Below are 17,140 nucleotides of genomic sequence, written 5' to 3'. Positions count from 1 at the left end.
GATTGAGACATATAAAATTATGCAGCGAATGGATACAGGGAAGCTCTTTTCCCTCTCACACAATACCAGAACCAGGGGACATTCACTCCGATTGAGTGTTGGGAGAGTGAGAACAGACCAAAGAAAATATTTATTTAAGCAGCGTGTTGATAGTCTGTGGAACTCCTTGTCACAGGATGCGGTGATGGCATCTGGCCTAGATGCCTTTAAAAGGGGAGGAAAAGTCCATCACAGGTTACAAGCCATGATGAATTTTTATCGTATAATCTCCAAGCTTAAAAGAAAGGTACCCGAAAATGCCAGATGCAGGGGAGGGGTATCAGGAGACAGATCTCTCATCTTGTGTGTTCCCAGAGGCATCTGGTGGGACCACAGTGAGATACAGGAGGCTGGATGAGATAGGTCCTTGGCCTGATCCAGCAGGGCACTTCTTATGTACTAATGTTGATCCATCCCTTGTAGATCAGACTCAGGAGACGTTGGTGATGTTTCCATACACCCAACATTTACTTCTGAAACCTCAAGGAAACTGTGCAAGCCAGCTTTAACATTTAATAACTCTTCTGAACATAATGAAGTAACAAATAAGGGTTTTTGTCATGAACTAGGAAGAGGTTCTTGAAGGTGTGTTCCCAAAGTCCTCCAACACCTTCTGTCTCTATGTCCATCCACATTGGTCCCAATGATAACAGCAACAGGACAGTTTCTTCTCTGGGGGGGGATGGGGTTTCGAATGTCCGTGGGCTCCTCTCCTGGATGTGTAATGTCCCAGGTCCTGGGGCTGAACATCTCACTGACACAGACCTGTTCATCCATCTTTCCCTCTCTCTCTCTCTCTCTCAGCCCTTTCTTCTCTGATCTTTCTTCCTCACTCCCGGGGGCTCCTTTTCTCCCCATTACCATGGTTTTGGGGTACCTTATCCCTCCATCTCCTGTCAGCCTCTTGCCATGGTACCATCAATTTTTCCCATTTGTGGGTCCATGGGTTCTCAACCCAGATCCATTCCCACCCTTCTCCTTTCCTTCAGCTGCTCCAGCTTCTCCCTCCTCCCTTCTCTCTCTTTTTCATATCTTCTCCGGCTCACCTGCTCTTTTTTCCCCCCTAATTTTTTCCCTGCCCCCTGCCTGCAGCAGCCAGCTGAGCAGGGAGACAGGGGAGCTACTTCAGTGATTGGTGGAAAGAGCGGGAGGCTGGTGGCGCGGTAAAGCATGAGTGCATGGTCCGATTCTGAGGGCTGGATCTGCATTAGGCACACCTGGAACAGGGATATTTGTATTCGTTCACGAATATCTCCATCTCTAGTTCTTATACATCATGTGACCAATAGACCACACCATAAATAGTCCAAATTGTGTTCTATATATCCATTTGATCACACCCTTAGTCTAGTGTCTAGCCTTCTACTACTCTGCCTTGAGTGATCCTGCTAGAAATCTGGATCCATCATGCAGCCTAGCCTCCTGACAGCATTTCTCACAGCTTCTGTGACTTACTCAGGCCTCCTCACACTGTTAACATGTGTATCCAGGACATTGGGTAATGGATAAAGGTAAAGGTACAGGTTCCCCTTGACATTTAGTCCAGTCGTCTCTGACTCTAGGGCACGGTGCTCATCCCTATTTCCAAGCCATAAAGCCAGCATTTTTCCGTAGACATTTTCCATGGTCATGTGGCCAGCGCGACTAGATATGGAATGTCATTACCTTCCTGCCGTGGTGGTATCTATTTATCTACTTGCATTTACATGCTTTTGAACTGCTAGTTTGGCAGGAGCTGGGACGAGCGACAGGAGCTCCATATTGTGGATTCAATCTTACAACTGCTGGTCTTCTGACCTTGCAGCACAGAGGCTTCTGCGGTTTAACCAGCAGCACCACCACGTCCCACTTAGGGTAATGAATACACAAAGGCAATTTGTTTGTGGGCTTGCCTCCAAATGAGCCTCATTTCTTCCATACGACCCCTTAGAAACACTAACAGTAATGTAGTGTTATTTTGTAAATTTGTCATAATCAGCCAGATCCTCTGTAGCCACTGGAGTTAATGACTATTGAAGGGAAGTCTTTGAAATGGAATCGTGGCCTTTGTCTTCTGCTCATGGCAATTCATGCAATGCACCAAGAGCTTCACCAACACATGACAATATGTTGGGGAACTGCAATTTTGAGTCATCTTAATTGGTAGTTTAATCAAGTGGGGCTTAGCATCTACATTAGTAAAGGCCAATCTTAATCAGCAATTCTGCTGTTGTTGAAATAGGACTTGAACAAGAAAATATTAAAGGTGAACTTTTGGTTTAACTATAAGTGCCAGCTCGTGCTAATTAAGCATTTGGTCATCTCACACATTCTTCAACAACTCAAAAAGCAGCCAATATTGTGGGTGGGTTTAAAAAAATGATAATAGTAGTTTGAGCTTATCTTCTAAGGTCCACGACAAGTACTTTCAATCCCTGGTTTCAGGATAGGTCCATGAGGAGAACTTAGAGAGTAGAGCAGAGGCCTAGTCAAACTCCAACAGAAGTTGTAGAGTTTCTAAAAGAGCTCTAAAAGAAATTGTAGAGTTTCAGGCCTGAGGCGGAATCGGAAATTCAAATATTGTGTCAAAGGAAATCTGAGTTCAACTGAGTTTCCAGATTTGGCCCTCTTGGTCCTTCTCCCCTTTAAACCTATTGGTTTCCTCACATGCTGACTTCGGCATACTGTACTTGAATGAGTCTTTGGCTGCCCCCAAGGACTCAGAAGTGGAATGGACTAAAAGAGAAATCTTCCTAAGCTACTACAGTGATGGTAGCAGCAAGGCTGGCTCCTGAGGTTCTCAGACAAAGGTTCTGAGGGAAATGGTGTTTTCCAATCACAATTCCCTTACAGCATGGTCAGGGCTTATGTGGCTGTCTAAAGATTGTCTAATTGTAGCTCTCATATGCCAAAGCCAGCACATTAATTGTTGAAAGTAATGGGAAGTGCTGTTCAGCATTGTCTTAGGCTCCACACGTTTCCACCATTGCTCTTGTTTGAGGGAGGCCTTACACAGGCGAAGGTACATTTCATTTGTACCATATCACCTCTTCGTGATCGGAACCTCAAACAGCAGCCAAGATTCCCTTGTTCGAAAAGTGAGCCTATGCCAGTCATGGAGGTGCTGTATTCATGAATGTCTTTTGGAGTCCCAAAGTTTTGGGTGTTGCCTCGTTGCCTCAATCATAAGCTGTTTGTTGACTGTACTGCAGCCCTCATAGTAAGCCTGAATTCAAGAGAGAGAAACCAAGTCCTTTGAATTGGAATATCTGAAAAACCACCTTGGATTTCCCAGAAGAACCAGGGTCTTCCTCATCAGTGACCTTGCATGCATTCTATTTTGCATATTGTATTGTAGAGCAGTGGTCCCCAACCTTTTTGCCTCCTTGGACTGGTTTAGCGTGCGTGCGTGGGAGGGGCTGTGCATGTGTAGGAGGGGCCGTGTGTGCGTGGGAGGGGTGTGTATGTGTCTGTGCATGGGGGGGCAGGAGATTTTTCTCCACGGCCCAGTCCTGGCAAGGCCACAGACCGGGACTGGTCTGTGGACCGGAGGTTGGGAACCCCTGTTGTAGAGGAAGAGTATCAATCACTGACATCTCCAGATAAACTGGAGAAAGAATCTTGCCTGTAATCTCAGAGAGCAGATGCCACTCACTGTTAGCAGTACTGGGGCAGTAGAATAAGTGGTCTGACACTGAAATGTGTACCATGCTGCAATGAAATGTACGCACTCTTAACATCTTTGCACTAGAGCTTTCTAAGCAAATCACGTGCGCAAAAGGCACGATAGGGGAAAGTATGCATAGAAAGGTGCATATTAATGGAAATTGTTGAGAAAAACCATATTTTAAGGGCAAATTGTTTAGAAAAAGTGCACATTAGGAAAAATGCACACACTGAGGAATATATTAATGCCTAAATAAACATGCACATAAAAATATGATCTTTTTCCCTAATAAAAAAGATGCATGGAATCAAGCCAAAATACATGTAGCATTAGAAAAATAAGAAATGGAGCAGAACTGAAAGTGACGTATTTGCGATGGATCACATATCACAGCTTGAACTGCAGATCACAGACTGGACTGTGGCTGCCTCATCTGCTAAGCAGTGTTGACTGAGCCATCTGCTTCTCTTGCTTACTTGAGATGTGACAGCGGGCCGTCTATGGCACCTTAGCAAACAAAGTAATTAGTCTAAAAGTCAGATGATTATTTAGCTAAACGTTCTTCAACTCCCTCTGCAAAACCAACCTGGCAGTCCAACACGAGCCATCCATCAGTGGCAGAGAAGCTTGAACAAAAGAGTGACAAATTCCACACAATTATGATGGGATTTATTTGCAATCTTCTTCAAAGTATGAGGAATGCTTGTCCTTTTTTAAGATAGGGATGATCAAACTCAATAGGCTTAGTGGCTGATTTTGTAGGCTCTACAAAGTGCAGAAATTCCCTGTTTTGGCCACTTTGGAAAATTAACAGGCATTGCACAGACAAACACTTTTTTAAAAAAATGAGAAAAACCCAAGACTTCTGATGTGAAAACTTCTGTCCTCTGGGAGCAGATATTGACCATTTTTAAAATCCTCCCTATTTCTGGGGGGTCTGGGGAGGGTTCTTGGGGACAACAAAATGTTCTTGGGGTCTCTCTCTCTCCTCTCTCTCACACACACTTTACCCATCCTCATATTTAAGGTTGTCATCTGCATACAAAGAGTCTTGATACCAGTTATTATATTACATTTCAGTTCCCCTGTCACCAACACAAGGCAAAACCTAAACACCACCTTGGTTACAGGCCAAGCCCTACAACAATGTCGGCTCCAGAAGGTTCTGTGCCCAAAATATGTTACACACCCTGAGTTCACCCACGAGGAAGGGTCTGTTGTATGTTTTCCCCAAATGTACCTTGAGTACCAGCAGGATTGTGATATTATTAACCTTTAATAATCCAACTGTTAATATATAGAAGCGGGGAATCTTTATATTTCTGTTTAGAGTTGATGATAATTTACCAACATTCAAATGTTTCTTCATTTCTTCCGTTCAGGCCTGGTGGTTCTAGAACTTCACTGTTAAGAGTGTGGTTTTCAATCCTTGTGTGATTTAGGGATGCCAACTCATTTTGTGTAAGAGAGGCCCCTCATTTTTATTGCCCAGTTAAAGGACCGACTGGTATAACAACGTGTTTTTTTCCTCACTGGGAAAAATCATGCTCACTGAATTTGACCACTGCAAATGGGGTGGAATGATGTTTTTGAAGAGTTCATCAAAATTCACAAACTTCTTCAGAGCTGGCATGAAAATAGCTTGAGGCTGGGGGGAGTGGAAGGGTTGTGAGAGAAAGCAAAATGGACATATATCGCGCGTGTCCCCCTTGCTATTCATATACCTTAGATTTAACAGGCCTAAAGAGTGGGGCCCAGGAAGCACTGTAAGTAGAGTGGGGGCAAAAGATCTGTAGATATCAGAAAAGCATTCACAAAAGCAACAAAGACTTGACAGAAAGGCATGGGAAGCAACTGTGAGGGAAAGAAGAAAGTAGAGCAAAAGTAGACGTCTCCTAGATGCATTGAATGCATAAACAGAAGGTCCTTTGGTTGCTTATGAATGTCAAATACTTTCAAGTGATTGAATTTCCTTGTCGCTTAAAATTAAATAACCATCTAAAATGCATTAATGCCCAGTTGTTTGGCATAAGGACACAGCATTCGACCAACACAGAACAAGTTCTACATGGATACAGAGAGTTCCAGCTGTTGAGAAGTCATTCCTTTCGCCTTTTTCCTGTCCATTGTCCTCTCAAGTTGGGATACAAGAGGGGTCTCTATGGGGCTGTGGTTGTGTGGGGGGAGGGAGGGGCTACATTTTCTCTTTGACGAGCATGAGAAATAGTGATGGGGTTTTTCAATAGGCCATTTCTCTCTTTCAATAGGCCTTTTCTCTCTTCACAGCAGTTAGGGATGGAAGCTTATAAAAGTGATCTCTTCTAAGGATGTAAGTGAAAAAGAAGGAAGCCCTATAAACGATTCTCCTCACCCTGCCAGACGTGAGGAGAGTTCTCACAGTAGTAAGGAAGGAGTATCCACTGCGTGTGCAAATTATGCAATTGTGCAAAACAGTGTCGGCGACTGCTTTGTGCAGAGATATTCTGCACAAACTGTAGAGACCGACAGTGAGAAAAGACTCTCATTTTCATACTCTCACAGGGCTTGAGAATTCCTTCTTGAGGCTTTTCTCTCTGAATCAACTGCCCTGAATGGATGTGAATGAAGAATGTATTTGTTATCTCACCTATAATGAAGCACAGAGGATAGTTTGTGACTTACCCCTTGACTTACATCTACCAATCCATTGTCTGTCCCTCATTCCTTCAGAAAATAACCAACGTAACTGAGCAGAAGAAGAGGGAGAGACAGCAAATGGGATCAGTTTGATCTGCTTTAAAAGGGGATCTATATTAATTCATAGAGGGTGTGGGTAATTGGGATGGCTCTATATGATTTCCACATCAGATGCATCTTTGGGGAGGCCCGTTTCTTCTTCTCCCCCCCCATACAACTCTGTTTCCATTTTAAAAGATCTCTAATAAATAATGTGATAAATACCTTTCCTAAGTTCTGTTTCCCATATTCCCAACACTATTTCCTATAGTGCAGAATTCTGCTTGCAAACATGGAATTAATGGCTCTGAAGGATGAGTGCCCTGTGTTTGCTGCAGCAATATCCACCTTGCAGGAATGGGCTTTCTACTTGTGCAATAAGTTCATGAATTCTCCCCTTGTACAAGTGGCAGGAAGAGAGAAATGGGTTGTTCCACACATGAATCTAGCAAACAGAATACCTTTTCAGCGTGCATTTGAAAAGTTGTGAGATCCTGTTCCAAAGGCAAACTGCAGCCCCAATCAGGTATTATTGAACACATATAATATGTGTAACCCCTGTCCTCCTGCTCCCTCCCACAGGAGGCCAGGCTGGCCCCATCTTTGCTTTCCTTCCACAAGCAGGATAAGACCTTACTCTTTGGGCAAACTTTCACTGAGTATATGTGTGGATTGTTGCACCTTGTTGCTTTTGAATATGTTTTGGTGTTGCTTATGTGTTTTAGTATGGTGTTTGTTTAATCCTTTTTAGTATTTGTATGCTCACTGTTGTTAACTTTGTCTTTTAACGATGCATTTATTTATTTATTTATTTATTTATTTATTTATTTATTTATTTATTTATTTATTTATTTAATTTATACCCCGCCTATCTGGCCCACCGGACCACTCTAGGCGGCTTCCAAATATAAAATCAAATAATAAAACATAGACAAATACATAATAATCAAACAAGAACAGCAGTAAAGATAAAAAGGAAAAGTAAGAAAAAAATCAAGAGTTGGCTGGAGGGAAGGCCTGAATAAACAGCCATGTTTTTAATTGGGTTTTAAAGGTGCCCAGCGTGGGGGCCGCGCGAATCGCCGGAGGGAGATTGTTCCAGAGGCGAGGAGCCACCGCCGAGAAGGCCCGGTTTCGTGTCTTCTCCTTCCGGGCCTCTCTCGGCGTCGGGCTCCTCAGCCTCACCTCCTGACTCGCGCGGGTGATCCGGGTAGACCTTGGTGGGAGGAGGCGTTGCGCCAGATATCGAGGTCCTAAACCGTTTAGGGCCTTATAAGTAAGCATTAAAACTTTGAAGTTGACACGGAAACAGATGGGCAGCCAATGCAATGTGGCCAGCGTTGGAGAGATGTGTTGATATTTTCTCACTCCTGTAAGGAGCCTGGCCTTACATGTAAGCTGCTTCTAAGGAAAAAGGTGGGATAGGGCTGTCTGTCTGTCTGTCTGTCTGTCTGTCTGTCTGTCTGTCTGTCTGTCTGTCTGTCTGTCTGGCTGGCTGGCTGGCTGGCTGGCTGGCTGGCTGGATGGATGGATGGATGGATGGATGGATGGATGGATGGATGGATAGATAGATAGATAGATAGATAGATAGATAGATAGATAGATTAGATTAGATTAGATTAGATTAGATTAGATTAGATTAGATTAGGCATCCTTCAGTCGTATAGAGGATGGATGGATGGAGGGAGGGAGGGAGGGAGGGAGGGATTAGATTAGATTAGATTAGATTAGATTAGATTAGATTAGATTAGATTAGATTAGATTAGGCATCCTTCAGTCATATAGAGGATGGATGGATGGAGGGAGGGAGGGAGGGAGGGAGGGAGGGATTAGATTAGATTAGATTAGATTAGATTAGATTAGATTAGATTAGATTAGATTAGATTAGGCATCCTTCAGTCATATAGAGGAGGGAGGGAGGGAGGGAGGGATTAGATTAGATTAGATTAGATTAGATTAGGCATCCTTCAGTCTCGAGAGACTATGGTATCGTGCTTTGTATGGAGGATGGATGGATGGATGGATGGATGGATGGATGGATGGATGGATGGATGGATGGATGGATGGATGGATGGATGGATGGATGGATGGATGGATGGATGGATGGATGGATGGATGGATGGATGGATGGATGGATGGATGATTTGAAATCCTGCAGAGGTCTAGTTCTCATGCAGACTGTCTACATGGCCTTCCTTTCTAAAATGTTCCTTTCCATCTGAGAAGAATAAGAAAAGAGTGATGGAAATACAGTATATCAGAGGAGCAGACCTAGTGCATTGGCATCTGCTTAGGCTGAATAGGGCTTGCTTCCACACATGTAAAGAGGAAACAGACTCACACTCCACAGCTATCAACAGCCTTATGTTTGGAAGAGAGACAAGCCCTGCTGCTTATGAGTCACAATAGCTGGTGGAATTGACTTTCTCGTGGTATAGGTTATCTGGATTTAGATCTGTAGGTTTGCATGACATCCTCCAACATAATAAAACACTTTTCATCAGTGGAAAGAGCCACCATCAGAATATGGTTCCTTCTGGAAGAAGGAGGTTCCCTAAAACATATTCCACGGCCTGAATAAAAATGAAAGATCTTGATGCAATTCCTGGTGCTGGATCCATTCCTTTGAATTAAAGCAAAGTGATTTCAGGATCCATTTGGTGGAAACAGACTTCTTTGTCCTAAGGTAGAAAGACACTCACAGTGTGAGAGGCAAAGGTGATGCAGAAATTAGCCCCCCTTGTGTCAGCTTCTCCCAATTTCTCCAAATATCATAAAATCATATCTTCACTGCCACAACTGTGGTAGCTAATGATATAGGTATGAGGAAATGCACAATGTGATGGTGCTGCTGGTCATGCGACCATTTCTAAAAATTTATAGGCTAGGGCTTTAGATGGGGATGTCATTTGGTAGCAACCCTATCTTGCCACCATGAATTGTATTCTTGCTCTCGGTCCTTATTAAATAAGGCCAAGTAAGCATGGTAATTTTTCCCCCTATCCATAATTTATGTCTTTCTGTAACTGGTTTCTTGTCCTAGATGGAACCAGATGTAGAATTGCTATTCAATCATCATTTTGTGACTTGTGCAGAAAGCCATCCAGTTGCTAGCATTTCAAATAGATGTACAACTTATTTTGACAGCTAGAAACATCCATATTAAAACTACAGACCCATCTTTTCTTCCCATAGACTAGATCAGGATGTGATCTTCAAGCACCCCACCAAGCTAGCTCCTCCATCCCATGAATCTTGATTATCAATATCCCCAGGTCTTCAAGGAGAGGTAGAATCCCAGTCTGCTGAATCTAATAGCTTCAGTCGTTCTTTAAACTTTCAAGCTCACCTCTGGAGCAGACCCCCCAGCCCTTTTGCACATGGTGCATTCTTATTGAAGTGCTGTCTTCCGAGGTAAGATCAACACTTCAAAGGATGCATGGCCCATTTCTCCACCTCTCTGTGGCATCAGTGGGAAAGAACAGCTGAAGAGTTCCTCTCTTTCTGTGTGGCTCTAGAAACATCAAAGAGGCACATGTATTTTTTAGAGAAGACTAGAGAGGAAGGCCTCCCTTGCTTTGAGCCCATGGTGTAGCCATGCGATCTTGCCCCATTAGGCTTTTATGCTTACCATTTCCCTATTTTTCTTCCCATAAGCTCCATACTAGAATTACCAATATGATGAAATAGCTTTTTGACCCAGAAGTTGTATTCCTAAGTAACTTAAAACATGATGCCGAGAAAATTACCTGGGCAATGATTAGCATACAGTCAATTCTTATAGTATCTCAATGGAAGATGTAATTAAATTGTCACCAGAAATAGAATGGATAAATATAAAAGGGTGAATTACATAGGAAGAATTATATTCATTTGTGATCAGGCGGCTGGAATCAAAGTCCTCTGAAGTGGAATGTCTGGGAAAAAGCACCTTTTAAAAAATGTGACGTTGGCTTTATTGAGCATATATGTGTGTGTACTGTATGTGTGAGTGTGTGCATGGGCCTGTGTTAGAGCATTTATCAACATTAGTGCAATTAGCTCAAGTGCCATCCACTCATTGGTGCAATCTGTTCAAGAAAACATCACAGAATGTTAAAACTCCTGTTAAGAGCCTCTGAATGCAGTTTGAAATGCAAAAGGGCTGGCTTTAGTGCTGTGCACCAAACACACACACACACACCGAAACCAACACTTAAAATTGAGAAATCTTGTACTCAAAGAGGTCAGGCTCTGCGTTTAGGTAGAAACAGTGATTCTCCATTTCCCAAGTAGCAAGGTTGATTCTCTTGTGGATCTATTTTTAATGTTTATATATATATATTTAAAAGTAACAACAACAACAACAACCTTTGGCCCGCTGAGCTGGAAGGGACCCTATGGATGATCAAGTCCAGCCCCTCTCAAAGAGGCCCAGTTGGGAACTGAACTCCCAACCTCCTAAGCCATTGGTTCTTAACCTTGGGTTACTCAAGTGTTTTTGGACTGCAACTCCCAGAAACCTTCAGCACCAGCTGTGCTGGCTGGGGTTTCTGGGAGCTGCAGTTCAAAAACACCTGAGTAACCCAAGGCTAAGAACCGCTGTCCTAAGCCACTGAGCTATCCAGCAGTTCTCTCCTTCCTCCAGACAGTATGGTGAACTCCCTGCCCAGGATGAAAACTGGCTCAAGCATGGGGATGCGTATCATAAAACCCATCCATCCGCTCAGTTTTTCACAAGTGCACACGTTTCCAAACACCTTTTCATTTTGAGAACAGCATCAAATACACAGATTGCAACATAACTTAGAAGGACAGAACATGTAGAAGGGGTGAATGAGAAGCAATATTTTAATTTAAATTTGCACTGAGATTTTGTAAACATCCGCGTGAGATTAATTAAAGACTTGGAGGAGGACTGATGCGCACGCCACTGTGCCTCATGTGGCTTTTTCCTGTTTATGCTCAACTATCTCACAGTTGAAGGAGGCCACTCCAACTCACTAACTGGCTAAGCCCCATGATTTAGCTTAAAGAAGAAACTCCCCCCCCCCCATTTCCAAAGACCTTTGCTCATCCAGAAAGCTCAAGGCTATGAAAACAGAGCGTAAACCCCTGAAGCGAACTTCCTGAGATTTGACAGAGTTACTCTTTTCTTGGGCATCTGTTATGTCTCTAAACTCCATTTACATTGGTGGAAAAACAAATATGGGTTTGTTTGTTTGTTTCACAGTGCAAGTCAATGGAAGGCTTACAAATCACTTCCGACCCAGGACATGAATTGAATTGAATGGGGTACAAATCCCTTCAAACCAAATTGAGATGCATTTGAAAGCTCTTAATGGACTTCTCCACCAGGTTGGTAGATCTGGGCATGGTCCAGATCCAGAGCACTACATTTGCTTCAACAAACCCATGAATCGTCCAGTTGTAAGAAAGTTCACTCAGAGAACTTGCTGCTTGTGTTGAGATGAATAGCCCAATTCTTGCTGTTCGGAGAAATGACTGGATTTGGGAATTGGTCCTCTGTTGCTTTAATTTATGGAAGACATTAAATAAGGCTAACTTTCGGTTCAAGGGGAGAAAGTATAACTAGTGGGTAGCTAGTGGCCCTGCTGGACTTTAGAAGGTTGAAGATAATAAAGCCTTTGAAGACAACAGTGCATGATGTAGCCATTCCACAGTGTGTCACCTCTGTTCCGCTGTCTTTATTTTTTCATATGCAGATAGCATCTTCCTGCTCAAGGCAAAAACTGGAACAAAGGTGCTTTTAAGAAACAGAAAAGAACGAGAAAAGAAATGGCACTTATTGATAGGGATTTGTCCCTACCAAAAGGCAACACACACAAACGGAGCCTCTAGAAACATCTTAAATAGCCGCTTGATCAGAATCTACTTTATTTTATTTTATTTAAGATGCAGAAGATAAAGCATAAAGTCTTTTTCTGCCTGTAGCCGTTGCTGGCTGCCTTCACTCTTGAAGAGAAGGAGCTGGGGAAAACAAACTTTAAAGGGTAAAAGTCACCCAAAGAAAACCGTATGAGGTCTTCTCAGGATTGTCTAAACTACGCAGTTCCTGCTGGCCAGTGCCAATCTGAAGTCAATTTAATTGAGTGCCAAAGCTAGAATACTTGTGTTGGAAATGTCTGAGAATGTGTATAGCTGATATTCCAAACACGGTTTATATGGTTCAACCCTTTTCTTAATTTTTTAAAAAATATTTTAATTCCGCCTTTCTCCTAAAAAAAGACCCAAAGTGGCTTACATCGTTAAAAACACAGTATTAAATGGTAAAACAGTAACTTGTTCAAATATAAAGAAGAATTGATAACGATATATTTGAAATGTTGGGTAAAAGCATTATTAAAAATAGATTAAAAAACAAAAACAAAATACAAACCATCCCATTTATTGTCTCCTGACAATAATATTGTCAAGCAGGGAAAGTTTTTTGTCTGCTCGGGGAAGGGCAGCCAAGATGGAACCAACCTGCCCCTCTTTGGGAAGGACTTCTAGAGTGTGGTATATACGACTGGTGGTGCATTTTTCTGCAAGAACCATATTTGCAAATCTAGGAATTGTCCAAGACCTGTAATGTGAAAAATTCGTTAAAATATCTGTAATCTCACAAGGAAAATATTTGCAAAATTTTGTTATTGTATAAGAGAATAAAATAAAGAGAGATTTACATCCTTATTTTTCAACAGGCTAGCTTGGTCAGGACACAGCCGTCTATGGCTCCATTGCCTGATTCCAGCCCACAACTTGGGTGCAGGTATTTCAGCATTAAATCTTCATTTCAGGAGGAACCCACATTCCTGAAGACTTCAAGGTGCTCCCATACTCCCACAAAGCCGTTCCTTGTAGCTATACCCATTTCCTTGCAGATTCCCAACTAATTAGCACTAACACATGTTACGGTTCCCGGAATCTTGGAGGAGGTGCAACTACTTTCTCAACTTTGGGGGGAGGGCAGGCTCCAAGCCCCTGGGAGTACAGCCTCTTGTATCATGCTAGAGTCAATGAAGTCCCCAGCTCCTCCTTGCTAGTGGAACACAAGATGCTTTATCCTCCATCCTGTGTGGGAAGATACCAGTGACCAACTTGGGTGAGTTTACTTAGTGCTCACTGGAAGGACAGATCCTGAAGCTGAGGCTCCAATACTTTGGCCATCTCATGAGAAGAGAAGACTCCCTGGAAAAGACCCTGATGTTGGAAAAGTGTGAGAGCAAGAGGAGAAGGGGACGACAGAGGATGAGATGGTTGGACAGTGTCATCGAAGTGACGAACATGAATTTGACCAGGCATTGGAAGACAGGAGGGCCTGGCGTGCTCTGGTCCATGGAGTCACGAAGAGTTGGACACGACTAAATGACTAAACAACAACAACAACAACGTCTTTTAATGATTAACCTGAAGTTTAGTAGTTCTCCACATGAGGGAGAAGCATATGGAGCCACAGCTTGTGTCTGAAGTGGCAAGGAGTTGAACACACACTTCTCAGCACATACAAATACACACACTCTCTTTCTCTCATTCTTGTAGTGAGGGCTTAGGATCCCGTCACATTCTTTACAAAGAAAATTGCGGTGGTACAAAATGGCCCTTACAAGTCTTTCAATATATCTCTGAACCACATAAGAATAATGTTATTTTACTCCATCACCATCTTTCTATGTAGCCTCCAGCTCTTTCCCTTTTCTTTTTTAACCTCATCTCCTCTTTGATCCTAGCCATCATAATTTTCAGCCAGGAACTTGATCTGCTCCTCAACAGGTTATTACCTTAAAGCAAAGATTCAGCAGTTATTTTGTTCCCTCCAAAATGGAGAACTGCTTTGTGGATTATATTACCGACATGGATCATATTTAGTTGACCCGCTGAAAAGGCAGCAGGAGCTAACCCTTCCATTTGCTGCCTTGCGTGGGATTTAGACACATCACTTCCATCAAATGCTCCATTAAATTGCTGTCTGGAAATGTAGGGAAGTTATATTTCTTGGCATCTTTGCAACATGGCAGCAGTTTGGAGTACTTAGGATCACACAAGGTTTTTATTTTTACAGTTGTATTAGTTGAAGGGGCACAAGATGAGCGAGTACCTATGACTCAAGTGTGTGAGGCTTACACAACATCTCTGTTAGACCACATCAGAAAAAGGAGTCCTGATTGACACAGAAGGAAAAGCAATTAACAATAAATGGCATGTTTATATTCTCTTGCATCCTCCTACACTTGAACCTTGTGCTTTTGTACTTTTGATGAAACACAACATGGGAATGGACGTCTCCAAGGAGTGCTCAGTACCAGAAGTGATGTATTCTGCTTGTCAGCAGATTGGCCTTATTTCTCTGGAGAGATCAGCAGCAGAATGGGTCCAGTCTCCAGCTGGTAGTCCCATCCCAGAGACATAGGAGTCTCTAGAAGGACTTGACCCTTCTAGAGAGGACCCATTCGGATGAAAGGGAAGCCTCTGGAAAGGACTAACTTCCCAGTCATAGAGAGAAGCATCCTCCACCAGACCTGAAAGGAGATTTAGGGCTATCCATTCTGCATACAGCTATTTCTACCAGCGCTTTCCCCCCCTCTAACTTGTTGCCATCTATATCCATTAATAATCCATTAGTTCTCCACCAACTAACGGAATGGTGGAGAATTCACATAGAAACTCAGTTTAAAAGCACAGGTTGCAAACATGTAAGATCAAAAGTTACACGTAGCTAAAATCACAAGTATCTAAAATCCCGCACCACAAACTAAAATGTCTGCTAGAAATGCTACAGGACTATAGTAGCAAAGGTAAGCAGAATACCCTGAAAACTTATATAAATTGAGATGCTTTTAACCAGTGTCTGCAAGAAAAAACTAGCAGGAAGAGCCGTATCTCTGACAAAAGGGAGCCCCATAACTGGGGAGCCACTGAAAATGCAGAAATTATAGGATGTATAAATTTTGTTTCTCCTCCTCCCCATGACTGTATTGTCACAGGAAACCCAACACTGACAAAGCCTTTTACAACACCAAAGCATACCATATTGTATGAAGAATTAAGTTGCCAGGCGGACAAAATACTCAACAGCCTGCATGTTTTATGAAGGCACGGAAGCTTTTAAGTTTGGATGAAGATCCTTCCCCCCATTTCAATGTGCATTTTTAGATTAAAAACCCCCACTTGAACCAAGGGACACTCGCCAAGAAGACAGAGAGTGGCGATTCATCTGGAGCCTGTTTTTTAAATAATTTAGCTAGATCAGAGCTATTGGAATAATAATTCAGCTATGATTTAATAATTCAGGGATGGATTGTTAAACGGATTGTCTCTTATGCTGTCAATTCGCCCAGAGGCTAAATAGTTCACCTGATCCATGCATAAAACACAGTTGGTAAATTTTTTATTTTTATTTTCATTTTTTGTAGACGATTGTTCAAAGAATGGATGAAAGTGGCACATAGGGAAATGTTTGGCGGTCGAACCTGGAAGGGAGGCAGAATTGTTTGGATATTCAGTTTGAGAAGTATCACTTCAATAAATCACATGATGAGAGCCAACCCAGGCGTTTGGCTTCTTTTAGATCAAGAAAGGAGACCACCCTCCAAATCAAGACTCATAGTACTCAAAGACAGGCAAATCATTGTCACCTCCAAAGCAGAAAATGCCAAATGCATGTCCTCCTTCTCCTGGAATTAAAACAACCAATTTCATGGCTTACAATTTCCTCCCCTGGGGCTGGACCGTCCACTCACCTTTCACTTTTGCTGCGGGCTCCGGGCTCCCGTCCTATCGCCCCAGAGCTCCGGGGCGATAGAAAGGGAGCTCGGAACTCACAGCAACAGCAGAAACTGAGTGGATGACCAAGCCCTGGGAGGCTGAACCTTCGTTATGTCCACCTGTGTCCTTGCCCTTGCCATTGTCTCTAGTCCTTGCCAGTGCGGTGCCCGGAATGGCGTCTAAAGCAACTCAGCTTGAAGCCTGCAGGCGGGATAGGCTATGCAGTACTGGCTCGTTTCCTTTCCTCTGCCTCCAACCTGCCTCCCCATCCTCTCTGCCTCCCCTTGTTCAGATACCAGCCTTCAGCTGAGCAGACGGTCCTCCAAAGGTACCAGGCTCTTGGAAGCTTCTTCCAGCATCTCCTCTGGCAGACTACTCTTCTTCTCGGACAAAGGTGGTGGGAACCCCCAGATGTCCGGTTCCGAAACCTCTCCCTCTCCCTGTTCATTCTCCCCTATTTCAACTTCTTCAAAGGTTACAGCTGTTTCTCTGGGGGAGAGCCCAGGGCCTCCACTCTCCCCCGCCTCAGCTGTTTTCCTGAAGGATCGCAGTCCTTCTGCTGTTATTGAGGAGGCCTACCCCATGCTGGCACTTAGCTCCTTCACCCCAGCCAGCTGTAGCTGGCTCACACTGACCTTTAACTCAAAACTAACTCCACGTAAGAGCAGCATCTATTCAGGAAGCCATTTTAAATTAGATAGCAAACAATGTCCAACCAGAGATAAGAAAATGGCATCATAGTCAAACCGAATAAGAGCTGCAAAGCAGCTCCAGATATGGGAGGATTAAGGTCATGAGCTACCTGAATATGTATGTAAGGAGGGGATTTGATGGCCAGCCTGAACGCTATTCTAATCACAGAACTTTTCACATGAAAAAATATTGAAGGGTGGGGTGGTAAGGGAGGTAAAAGTATCTGTAAGGGAGAACAAAAATAACGGTAGACCTCAGATTCACAGGACCCCCAAAATCCATTGCCACCTCCTCTGAAAA

This window comes from Pogona vitticeps, chromosome 5, assembly GCF_051106095.1.
Source record: "Pogona vitticeps strain Pit_001003342236 chromosome 5, PviZW2.1, whole genome shotgun sequence".
NCBI lineage: Eukaryota > Metazoa > Chordata > Lepidosauria > Squamata > Agamidae > Pogona > Pogona vitticeps.
This window is presented reverse-complemented; position numbering follows the sequence as displayed.